Source organism: Talpa occidentalis, unplaced genomic scaffold (genome assembly GCF_014898055.3).
Source record: "Talpa occidentalis isolate TD23 unplaced genomic scaffold, MPIMG_talOcc4v2.1, whole genome shotgun sequence".
In the NCBI taxonomy this organism is placed as follows: domain Eukaryota; kingdom Metazoa; phylum Chordata; class Mammalia; order Eulipotyphla; family Talpidae; genus Talpa; species Talpa occidentalis.
In genome coordinates this window covers 125964854-125978258 of record NW_026555331.1, presented here as the reverse complement: position 1 = coordinate 125978258, position 13405 = coordinate 125964854, and the positions used below count along the sequence as shown (strand labels likewise).

General features: G+C 36.4%; 1 protein-coding gene across 9 annotated transcripts in view; it reads left to right on the top strand.

The window, feature by feature from the left end:
- The window catches only part of IMMP2L (inner mitochondrial membrane peptidase subunit 2), a 732784-nt gene that overhangs the window by 19478 nt on the left and 699901 nt on the right, over positions 1 to 13405 (top strand). The window lies entirely within an intron of this gene.

Sequence of the window (13405 nt, the reverse complement as noted above, 5' to 3'; positions counted from 1 at the left end):
TCTTCTATTTTGATATCGAACTTGGGAAGTGGAGAAAGGTTTAGCTCTATAACAGGAAGGGCATTTGGTCATTTAGGGAGTGACACCTGTATGGAGCTACTATCAAATGAAATGGGTGACTCTCAAAATAGCCAACTCTAGTCATCCATTTTCTCCCTGATGCTCCAGACTGGTATTTAATAAGAACAGAGAGTCTGACACAGCCATTCCAAATGATCTTTCTGTAAACATTATAAGTGGATGGTAATAAAAACCCATTTCTAAAACTAAACAAGCTGTCAAAACACATTTACTTAGCATTGCCAATGCTTAGCAGAATTTTAAGATCTTTATGGTATGGTGTACACATTTATGGTGTATACAAGAGTGAGTGATGATGCTTACCCTTTAGGAGCTTACAATCTAGCTGGGGAGAATGGACATTTCTACAAAAGGGTAAATGGCAATACTATGTGCCAGATGGGGGTGTCACTAGGTCCTAGAGGAGTTGGGAGGTAGATGATGGTACTGTGTGTTAGAATGCTCAAATAAGGTTTCCATAAGAGATGAAAATTAGTTTGGTTGCTTCTCAGCACAGCAAATATTAGGAATAATTCCATGTGTACATCTCTAGTGATTTCCATTTCACCTAACTTACTAAATTACAGAACTCACACTTGATTTCAGGCATTTACGTGATGGCCTGACGAGTGCCATTTTACATTTTGAACCCTGCTGTGTATAGGACCATTGAGAGGATCCTATTTTTGTTCCAGCCATTTGAGAGAATCCCATTTCTGCTTAACACTGATGTGATATCACTGCTTATGACTTATCACTGGTATATTCACCAGCAGATCAAAATCCGTGTGTTGGTATTCTGAAGGTTACATGCTGAACCATTTTCTGCTTTCAGTTACCCCATTCCCTTTTTGTTTCTTTATTGGCAAAATAGTTAAAATTGCCAGTTAAATGTGATTTGGTGCATTTTTCCATTTAAGGTAATCTTTTTACTAAGATACTATGAAATGGCTTATTTGTGTATAGTATATAAAACATTGCGGCAGCTGGCATTTATGGTGGGATTTTCTGTTGTTCCATTAGATTATTTTGGTTGTCTTTGTTATGAATGAGCAACTTGAAGATTGGTACCTTAAAAATGCCTCTAAACATTATAAGATAAATGAATTTAGAAACAACTGCATCAGAGAATAAATATACTTCTTAAAACCCATGTTTTTTCTATGCATTCAAAAGGTATTTCTCATTTGAGCACAAATAAGGTCCTATAAATCTGACAGTGATTAATTTATGCTATACAAGAAATATGAGAGCTATTAGGATTTGAATTGTACAGTGCAAATATCAACCTACTGCTGATTCTTTAAGACAATGGTTTTTAACTTTTGTCTGTTTTTTTTTTCTTTTAATATTATGAGCCCTTTTTTAAGGAAACTCTTTTTTGAAATTGTATTATTTCTATTCTAATAAGAATAGAAAGGCTCTGGTGGAAGCTAGGAGTAAGGGCTCAGATCTCTGCTCACTTCATACCTATTCCCTTTGGCCCTGGAGTCTTTGGGGAATCCCCTGGATGCCACAGAGCATAGATTAAAAACACCGCATTGAAGAAAAACTAAACTAAACTTTTCCTAAAGTAAACTGTTAATTGAAAAAAAAAAGTTCTTAGTTCCTTAGAGTTGAATGGGTAATAAAAAATGACTGGATCTTTGTTATTCCTTGTTCATTGCCTGTGTACTTAAGCACCGTGTAATGATTTTTGAAGGAAACAGCACACACACACACACAAAAAAAAAAACAAAAAAAACCCCAAAACCCAACAAACCCCCAAACCACAACAAACCTGTTAAAGTTATTTATATATATGTATAAAGTTATTTATATATATTTGTATATACACACACACATATTTAAAATCACCTTCTCTATAAATATCTTCAACAGCCAAGTAAAACTATCAGAACAGAGATGGGGATTTCCAGGTAGACTCATGCATATGCTTATATGTGTGCTTACACACACATACTCACACCACACAGCTTACACACACATACTCACACCACACAGCTAGTTGCATGTGACCAGGCAATTCCTTTCTCTCAATCCATGCCTTCACAATATCTACCAACATTGAATACAGTGTCTACATGGATAGGAAATTACGAGATTACCTTACCCATTTAATTAAGACAAATTTTATATGGTAAATTATTGAAAGTGATTAATTTCTTCACTAAAATGTATTGAACACTTATTTCAAGATTTGAGGTGAGGCAGAGTCCTTTGTTCTTACAGAACTCACAGCCAGTTGGAGGCAAGGATGAGAAAAAAATGAGGTGTGATAAATGCTATACTAGGGGAAGCATAGGATTTTATAGAACACATAGAAGGGGCGTGTGATTTGGATTTGGAATCAGGGTAGACTTCCTGGTGAAGTGACATATAAATGAAACTGTAGGATGAGTAGGAGTTGACTAATGCAAAGAAAGGTAGAATGCTGAAAACAGAAGGGAGAACATGTATAAGGTCCCAGAAATAGGTGAAAATTTGGCACATTCCAGAAAGTACTGGAGCATAATGTACTAGTAAAAGAGAAGCATTGATAAGACTAGGGACCTGATTATAATTTCCTTTATATGCTAAATCTAAAAGACTTACGCTCTAGGAAATGGAGAGTTATTGAAGGAGGGAGACATGTGGGGTGTTGGCATGGGTGATTTGGTGGAGGGAGAGTGGAACACATTCACATATGTAGGAGTAAAAATGTAAACTCAAAATTTAAAATAAACAAACTAAAACAGAGGGGGGAAAAAAAAAGGGCGAGAGGAAACATTTGGATGTGTCCCATATGTTTATGGAATATGTGATGGTGGTTTCATGGGTGTAAATATCTCCAAACTCAGCAAGTTGTATACATTAATTAGATCTAGCTTTTTGCATGTCAATCATACCACAATAAAGTGTTTTTTTTTTAAAGGTGATGAGTGAACTACCATGTGAACTACCATGGTGGGCAGTGTAGGGTCACTGAACTGTTTGCTCCAAGAATTCTTGCATATAAGTGAGAATTACATCTCTTGTTAGTACCACAAAAAAAATAATAATAATTGAATCAGTTCATCTTCCTCTATCTAACCATAGTTGAAGCCTGTTTAATTCTGTCCTATTTAGACTTTAAGTGTCTGGTGAGCAAGGACCTTTTCTCCCTCGTTTCTCATACACATAATATATATCCACTTACATATTAATACACATTAAAAATGTGTGGTGTGAATAAAACACATGAAGATTATTTTGCCATGTATTTTATTTTTTTAATTAGAAATTATCACTGAATCAAAATCTAATCTTTTTTTTTCTTTTTTAACTTATGGAATGTTTCTGTACCACTTTGCATTTTACTCAGAATAGCATAGACATTTCCTTATTAATGCCATGTTGGCATTACTGAAAAAATCTTTAATTTGGCAAAATCATGTGCTAAATATGATAGGATTTACAGGGAAAGTAGGATTAGGAACAGATGGTTTGAAACCAGTGGAATTTTGCAAACAACTAACACAAAAAATGCCAATTGCAATAGAAAAATATAGCATGGTTACATCTCAACTGGCATTCACTGTCAGTCTTCGGCCCTAAAATCCTGATCTTCCTTTGAGGTAAAGATTTTTAAAGTCATCCACTTCCAACAGAGACTAATTTCAACAAAGTCAAAAATCTGATCCAGGATGTTGACCTAGCGATTTTATTTTAAACACAGGGAAATATAAAGTTCTTTACTTGCGCTCTCAGCTTCTTTGATAGCATAGTGGAAAGCCTTGAGGCCCCTAGATGAGACTTTCCATTTTCTTGCAGAGTAGCTAATTTACATTAAAGAACTATCTGTTGTAACAGAAGAGGCTAATATTAACTTGCATTAATATTAACTGTGGGCACTTTTGTGGTGGGAAAACTACCATGATTGCACCTGAGGGGAGAAATCCTATATTGCGAAAGAAAAAATTACCAAGGATGTTTAAGAAAAAGTAAACAAAAAACCCCAAAATACAGTAGGGATAAAACTTGAACTTCGTGAAAGAATTTAATGATTACCAGAGGGAATGAGAGGAGGTAGTTGCATTAGTATATGGATCTTCCTGGAGTTGTGATGGGATTACTTCCCAATAAACATCATAGATTAGTCTACCTCAAGTGTGCTCAGAATACTCACATCAGTCTACAGTTGGGCAAACTCATCCAACACGAAACCTACTTTGAAATAAAGTGTGGAATGACCTAAGTAATTTATTGAATACTGACAGTGAAAAACAGTCTGTAGTGGATCAGTGGCTTACTCTCGTCATTGTGTGGCTGACTGGGAGCTGAAACTGGCTGCTGCAGCCCAGAACCACTAGGGTTCCCTTACTCTGCCACTAGCTTGGGAAAAGATCAAAATTGAAAATTCAAAGTACGCTTCTACTCAGCGCATATCGCTTTCACACCACTTTAATGTGGAAAAAATGTAAGTTGAACTGTTACAGGCCAGGGACTGTTTGTGTAAACATCATGTATATCCATAATGGAAACTTAAATTATACAGGAGAGAATAAAAAAGAAAGTAAAATCCCTTACCATCAGTATACACAGCAGGGTTGGTTCATATTCACCTGAACTCTCTCAGTGAACATGATGATGATATCGTGTGTCTAGATAACATTTCATATAATTTCCCTATTTTTTTTTGAAACAATGTCAAACAATATAGCTAAACACAGGTTGTTTTAATGATTTCAAATTATTCCACTTAATATATGTCATGATAGATCTATTTTTAATATTTTGAGAAACCTCCATATTGTCCCTAGGGGCTAGACCAGTTTAGATTCCCAGCAACAGTTTACATGGGTTCATTTTTTTGTTGTTGTTGAAGATTTATTTATTTACGCATACAAGAACTGGAGTACAGGCCAGAGGTGTAGGGGGTGAGAGGATTCACCAGAGACAAAGTAGGGAGAACAGGCGGAGCCACTGAGATACACTCCTGAGGGGAGCAGCCCGTGAGACAGGAGAGGTCTGCTGTGCCATGTGGGTCACCTCATGCTGGGGATCATGCTGCAGAGACTGCTGATAGCTTCATAGAGCTGAGACTTAACCCTTGCGCCACCAGGAAGGCCCAGGGTTCTTTTTTTTGATATGGGCCTTTCTCAGAGGTGTGACATAGTATCTCACTGTGACTTCGATTTGCTTTCTTTTTCCTCATAATTTATAAGAATTGTATAATTTTAGAGATATCAAACCTTTGGGATTAATATGTAATTTTTAATATGTTATCTTTTAATCTTATTTATGATATGCTTTGATTTTTATATAGTCAAATGCATCAGTCTTCTATGTTTCCTGGATTTTGTAAAAGGTTAAAAAATGCTGCTTTTCATTTTGAAAAGGCTGCCTTTATTTCCTTTTATATTCAATTTTTAAATTTTTATTAAATAATCTGAATAATCTGGAATTTATCTTTGTATAATGAATTAAAATAATATCCACCATTTTTTCCCTCCAAATTCTGCCTCATTGTTTCAACATCATTTAATTCAAGCCCCATATTTTCAGTGTGAATGTCTTCATCATATACCAATTTTCTTTGTGTTCTTGGTCTATTTCTGGGTTTACTACTGCATTGGTTATTTATGCAAAACAAATTACTCCAAAACGGAGTGTTTTAAAACATCATCTTTCACAGTTTCAATGGCTCAGAATTTTAGGAGCAGCTCAGCTCTGCAATTCTGGTTCAGGGTGCCTCTTAAGCTTGAAGTTAAGATTTCAACCCCAGCTATAGGCATCTGAAGGCTTATCTTGGGTGGAGGACCTGCCTTGTAGGCACCTCATTCTTATCTTCCAGCCAAAGCTGTTAGTGGGAGGGAAGCCTCCCTTCTCTAATTTGATTTCTCCCAGGGCTGGTTTGTCCTCATGACAACCAAGAACCCACATAGCATCACCAGCATCACTCTCTGCTAGGAGAAAGTCACTAAGACCAGCCCACCTTGAGAAGATGGGAATTAGACTTTGCATTTTGAAGGGGTCTGCCAGGGAATGCACTGGAATATTTTTAAATCATCACAGCTGTCTTTTGTTCCATTCATATATTTGACTGCTTGACTGATACTACAGCTTTTCATACATTTGTTCAATGAAAGATTCTTATATCACATTGATGAATGTCACATGAAGCTATGCCCTTCCTGTGTTTGGCAGCCATTGTCTTTTATTTGGCAAGTTTCAAAAAATAGATCCATAAAATAATATTATTACTATATTTTATGATGTATGTGGCATTTTAAGTTGCTTTGTTTCCCCAACTTCTCATGCTTTATTATGAATAATAGAGCAGGGGCCTTTGTGTTTTGTTGCAGATACCTTCGTATAGCATTTAAAATGTTTTACGTGATTTCACTCCTATGAGTAATTTTAAATGCTTTGATTGGTAGAATCATAGTAAATTCAGGGCATTGCATGTTGATGAAATTTCACCGGTTTCTTAAACAGACCATTTCAATATACAGGCAAAGTTTGCAAAATCAAAATAAGACATTTACATGTGGAGAAAATTCTTAGTAGCTTCTCCATTCAATATGCCGTAATACTCACCAGGGGCTCATTATGATCCCTGGACTTTCTGTGCAGCAGACACTTGAGTCCAGAGAGTGCTGTGCTCCATCTGCCTTCATCTCCAGGCTGCACAGGGTGAACCTCTTTGTACTCTGCCCTTTTGGCTGCTTTTTCCTTTTTTTTTAATTTCTGTCACCAGTTGGCCTTTGTTACCATTTCAACAAGTGTGCGCATGCAGATGTTTGCACTGACAGGTTTCAAAGGTTTTCAAATTCATTGCAAAATTGTTGGTTATCATTGCTTTCACCTTAAATTGTGTAAATCTTCTCAGCTAAGATACATCTTTATCCAGCACTGAGCCTGTGATGCTCCTGTTTGAGCTCCCTGTGGACATGCAGCTGCCGTAGACGGGCTGTGGGCAGCCCTCCAAAACTTCCAACTATAGTTTGGACAGGTTTTATTTTTGACAGACTAATCAGAGCCTTAATGTGCTTCCCTCTGGGGGAGCTCATGTTTTTAATTTTATGTTTATTGTCCTGTAAAGAATAATAACAGTCCCTGGGCTGACGTGAGTTGGCTGGTTACATTCTATTTCCCATTCCCAATTTTCTTGTGGCCTTGTGTTCTCACCTTGCCTTTTCAGAATCTGATGACCTGGATTATTTTGAGAAACCTTCCTAGCCCCTATTCACAACCCTGATCGAAGGACGAGTCGTGTTTTTTCTCCTAATGTGAATCTGAGTTGATGTCTTATATGCACTTACAGGTATTTGTAGTGTGGTTAAGAACACAGCATATTTGAGGATGGAGCGGTAGGGGTCATTAAGGATTTTCATGATCTTCTAAAGTCATGTTCTTTTAAAATATTCCCTGTTCCATGTACTGTGAAGCCCATTAGAAACCGTATCCACTGAAAAATGAAGTTTGGAGAAATGAATATGAAGTAGTGTTAATAGACCAAAATATGAGATAGTGAGATAGATAATGAAGAGCAGATCTGCCATCTGGGTTAACTGTGTTCCAGAAACTGTCTTGTGACCCTTCCAGGGACATTTTCCTATGACAGTATTGCCTGATGCTTGCTTTCTAATATTTTTTTTTGTTTATTTTGCACCCTTCTTTTTAAAGGTCTTCATGTTATCAACTTTCTTTATTTCCCCTGTCTGTCTTACTACTATTATTTCATATTTATTTTTGAGTGTTTTGAGTTTGGAGAAGTTTCCTGTTTCTGTTTACAGGCTCTCTTATGTTTCATAAAGCCAATTTCACACTTAGCCCAAATATTAACTAATACAGTATTTTCTTTTTAGCTGTAGAATAAGTACTCTGAGATTAGAAATATATTCTTATGCTAATTCAAAATATTATTGCTTCAAGAATAAACAGGCTGATGGTGAAATAGTCCAAAGTCCTCTGATTAACTTTGTTTGGGTTGTGGATAAGTACCTGGTCTCTTTCATTCACACATATATTTAAATTACCACATTATTAGCTTCTGCTTAATGACAGTAGTTATGCTTTTTTATTAAATTGAAAAAAAATGTGAAGTGCAGTATTGAAATCCAAATTTTGTGATTCTTAGAGTTTAAAGCTTATCAAACTTTTCCTTGTTAATAGTTATCATTTAATAGGATTTTTTTCCCCATTCTATAAAAAGCCTCCTACTATCCTCTTAATTTTTATGGTAAACCATTCTTGCAGAATTAATGGCATTTTAATAACTGGAATTTGTGACTGGGTCTTAGTTGCAAATGCAGTCAAATGGTGTCTACATTGAGTTAAAGGATAAGGATAATTTATAAGGATTAAGGTGGCCTAAGCTAGCTCTTAGAGAGGTCTAGTGTATGTAGTATTATGAATTTTATTTTATATAGTTTCCAAAAATATTGGAGTCACAAAGATTTCCATATTGCTATGGAACAAAGCAAAGAAATTGAAAACAAGTATTAAATCCAGTCTTGTTCTTCATTTCTCTTACTTTGTATCCTATTCCCTGTGTCTGACCTGCACACTCACTATCCACAGAGGCCGTATGTGCCTTTATTCTCACAATCATATTTTCCTTTTGTCTGAGAAGGTTACCTGATGTATTTATCCTTCTTTAATTTCCAACATTTTAATGAAAAAATTTAAACACATAGAAGACTTGGAAGAATTTCATAGTGGACCTTTTTAAACCCACCACCTACATTCAAATTCAGTTTTTTTCTTTTCAAATTTCATCATGAATTTTATTCTCGCAGCTCCAGCTTTTTCTTACATTACTTCCCCCCCACCCCCTGACTGTTATGGAGCTTGTTTCTGTGGTCCAATTCTGGCACTAAGTTATATTTTTCTTGAATTCTGCCTTTTAAAAAATTCACAAAATATTCACGACAGCACTGAAACATTGATTCTCCATTAATATTCTCCTTCATTGATCAATATCAATACATGTATTAGTCCCCAATCAATCAGATCTTAGAACAAGGTTATATTCAAAGTAGAACAAAACCGTCACTCTGTATATTAGGTGTTCCGCTACCTGAAAGACAGGCTTTATTGGTTCTGTTTTATTTATTCTTGCCTTTGTTATCCATTTTTGATTTGTTACTGCTAGTTGTCTTCTTCAGATGTGTCTAATGCTTTTATCTCAAGAAATATGTTTTGTTAAATGATCTAGTCATTGTTTTCTGACACATTCCAAATAATGTATCAGATATTTTACTTGTGATTTATTAGTTTTTTCCACACAGATGCTTACTTGAAAAACATACACATATGTAGAAGAGAACATTTTGAACCTCTAAAGAACCCTGCAAGTTTTCACAGATGAAAAAAATGTGGCTCAGCAAGTTGAAATAATTTGTCTAAAGTCACATAATTGAATCATGCTTTAAAACAAGTCTGTTTAGAGCTCACCAACTTTGCTCTCATTTTCCTGGCTCTGCAGAGCACCCCTACTCTCACTCTTTTCTACTGAGACAGAGGGGAAAATGGGCACAGATGCATATTTGTAAATTGGAGGTGTCTTCGCCAAAAACTCCGGAAGCCATTATGAATTTGCACATTCTAGTTGTTTTCTCTTTACACTAGCTGTAGCATGTCATTGAAATTCATTTGCTTTTAAATATTGTTTGACGTTGAATATTCCAGATGCTCGTCAGTTTACCAATAGAGTCACTGATTGTAATAAATTAATATTTGCTGTATTATTTTATAATTCTCAGGGGAGAAAAAAACTGCTGTGAAACAAGCAGTTTTAGGTCAAGGTAGAGGATGCTTACCTTCTTCAGTCTCCTACTATTGACTTTTTAAATTGGATATCTTTGCCAGCACATGATTCAGTTTCTGTCCAAAACCATTACATTTCTCCCTTTTATTATATTTGGCTAGTTTTTCTTCATTTTTCAAAATTATTTCTTGCCATTTTGTCCTTTCTGAGAATTTTTGAGTGAGAACTTTTAAGTCAGATAAGTTAAAAGTGAAAGGATTTGATGTTGGCATTCACATTATAAAGATTATCAATTGTCTATGTATTTTTTATTTTCATTTATTTATTTATTTTTAAAGATTTATTTTTTTTTTTACAAGAACTGGGGTACAGGCCAGATGCGCGGGAGGGTGAGAGGATTCACCAGAGACAGATTGGGGAGCAGAACAGGCAGACTGATTGAAATACACTGCTGAGGGGAGCAGCGGGCGAGACAGGAGAGGTCTGCTGCGCCAAGTGGGATTCTCGCCGGTGACCGGGATCGAACCCGCGCTGCAGAGGCTATGGACAGCTTCACAATGTGGTGCTTAACCGCCTGTGCCAACAGGGAGGCTCTGTGTATGTATTTTTTATTTAGAATCTGAGATATGCATAGTGACCCTGAAAAATTTTTTGCTTTTCATAGTTGACTTTCCCAGACTTGCTTCTGGTGGAATAAAAACTGTTCTAGTTCATCAGTCATTGTTTTTTCTTGTCTTAATCCAAATGTAGGCCAGTGTCTCCTGGTTTGGCACATGCTTAGCTAGGCACTGCTTGCAGAGTGAGGTTATTGGTACCAGGAGCTCTTGGAGAGATTCACAGAGGAGGGTAGTCTGATCATGTGTGACTGCCTATTTCTTTCTTGTGACCAGGTCACAATCCCTCTGGGAATGAACTATGACTTGGCCTGTCTTTTTACCTTTGGTGACTTAGTGTAGTCTCTAGCATAAGGTAGGTTATTAATGTAGAAAAAATGAAAATGCAAGGTTTGTTATGCCAAGGACTGTGGCTGCCTGATTCTGCACTGTGCATTCACCCTTTGCACAGTTTGAGTAGGTGATCTGTAAATACATATTGGTGATCTATAAATATACATTGACTGAGTCAAGAATTGGGTGTCAGATTTGCTTAGATCCCTACTCATATTCTCTGATAGTCATAGTTTGATAGATGGTTTTTTAAAAACAGAAGTTTGATTTGGTTATATGAATGTGAGCATTATGGAATGATTGAAAATTACATTTTATAAACCCACAGATTTATGGTCAACTAATCTTTGACAAAGGAGCAAAGACTATGCATTGGAGCAAAGAAAGTTTGTTCAATAAATGGTGCTGGGAAAACTGGGTTGCTACATGTAAAAGAATGAAGCTTGACCACTACCTCACACCATACACAAAAATCAACTCAAAATGGATTAAAGAACTAGACATAAGACCTGAAACCATAAAATACATAGAAGGAAATATAGGCAAAACACTACGTGATATGCACATCAAAGACATCTTTGCAGACACATCACCCAAAGCAGTGATAGTGAAGGCAAAGATCAACAGCTGGGACTACATCAAATTAAAGAGCTTCTGCACAGCAAAAGAGACAATAACAGAAACAACGAGAAACCCCACCAACTGGGAGAACATTTTTGCACACAACACTAATGATAAAGGACTGATCACAAAAATCTGCAAAGAGCTGATGAGACTCAGCAACAACAAAGAAAATAATCCTGTCAAAAAATGGGCAGAAGAGCTAAAAAGAAACTTCTCTGAAGAGGAAATGCAAATGGCCAACAGGCATATGAAAAAATGTTCAACATCCCTTGTCATCAGGGAAATGCAAATCAAAACTACCATGAGATACCATCTTACACCAGTGAGAATGGCACATATTAAAAAAAACTAGCAACAACAAATGTTGGCGAGGGTGTGGAGAAAAAGGAACTCTTCTGCACTGTTGGTGGGAGTGCAAACTGGTCCAACCACTATGGAGAGCTGTGTGGAGATTTCTGGACCTACTAAACATAGAGCTTCCATATGATCCAGCAATTCCACTCCTAGGTATTTATCCAAAGGACACAGAAACATCAATTCCAAAGAGCACCTGCACCCCTATGTTTGTAGCAGCACTGTTTACAATAGCTAAGCTTTGGAAACAACCCAAATGCCCAAAAATAGATGACTGGATCAAGAAGATGTGGTACATATACACCATGGGATATTACTCAGCATTCAAAATAGATAAACACATGCAATTTGCAGCAACATGGATGGCGCTGGAAGGGATCATGCTCAGCGAAATAAGCCAGAAAGAAAAAGAAAAATACCCGATGGTCTCAGTCATAGCAGGAATCTAGAAAACTTTAATAAGGGACCAGGAAAATGAATAACTATAAGAAAGTGAAAATCAAAATCAACAAAAAACTATGAACCAGAGACACTCTATGGAGCGTGGGGAGGAATTGGGGTCAAAATAAGGGTGTTGCAATTGTATGGGGAATATAAAAATAAAATTTATTAAAAAAATAAAATAAAAATCATGATTATAAAAAAAGAAAATTACATTTTATATAAGATACTGCATTGTAATTTATTATTTTCCTTTACCTTTAAATGTTCTATACCATTTTAAAATAGTTTTTATAATTTGGACAACTTAAGGTTTATTTATTACCTTGTATATTTTTCTACCTGGTCATTGAGTGGTTGGTGACTTTGTACAGGCTAAAATAGTGAATTTAAGAGAGATTTTACATGAACTCATGCATGGTCAAACTATAACAAATCATTATTGCAAAGAGGCTTTGAGTACAGGTCATCATGTGGCTGAAGTCAGCTTTGTCAGAACCTTCACTTGCAGGTGTTAATTACCAGGTGGCAAATATGATTTCCATGGACTCTGAAAGTTTATTTAAAATATTTTCAGTTCAAGTACTTAAGCAATGAGCCAGGTGTGCCTACTGCTTAAAGCAGTAATTTCCTCAGGAGTAATGTTTTGAACTTAAATGACTTGTGTGGTTACCTGAAGAATGAAGTTACTGATAAAAATTATCCCCCCCTAATTTTTTTTTTTTTTGGCCAGGGATGATTTTATTACCACATTGTAATTGCTTCTGTGAAATTTTTTCACAGAAATGGATACTAGGAGCTTGTAGGGTAAATGAAGTTGGTCAGGCTTTTATACCATTGGCCTCTGTGGATATCACCTGTGGCTTTGATCGTGTTAAAGCAGGTGCATGGGTGTGGGGCATGGGTGCCTGATTGTGGATACTTGGAGCATGGATGTGTGTGCATGTGCAAGTGTGCACACCTGTGCTTAGGAGGGAGGGGATAAAAGGGCAATATTACCCTGGGAAGGGGGCTCAAGTACCTGTCTCCCTGCTGGCTTGTTTCCTCTGCTTATCATTAAAACTTGTGAAAATGATGCCAAGGCTTCCAAAATTCTCCTTCAAATTGCTCGAACCGACATCCATGCAGGTAACCTGGCCTAGCATGATTGCAAAATAGTACTTAGTACTATGATGGTTTAAATTAATATAAGGTCTGAACATAAGACCAGATCACCCCAGTGATTCCTTGGCAACTGTAGAGG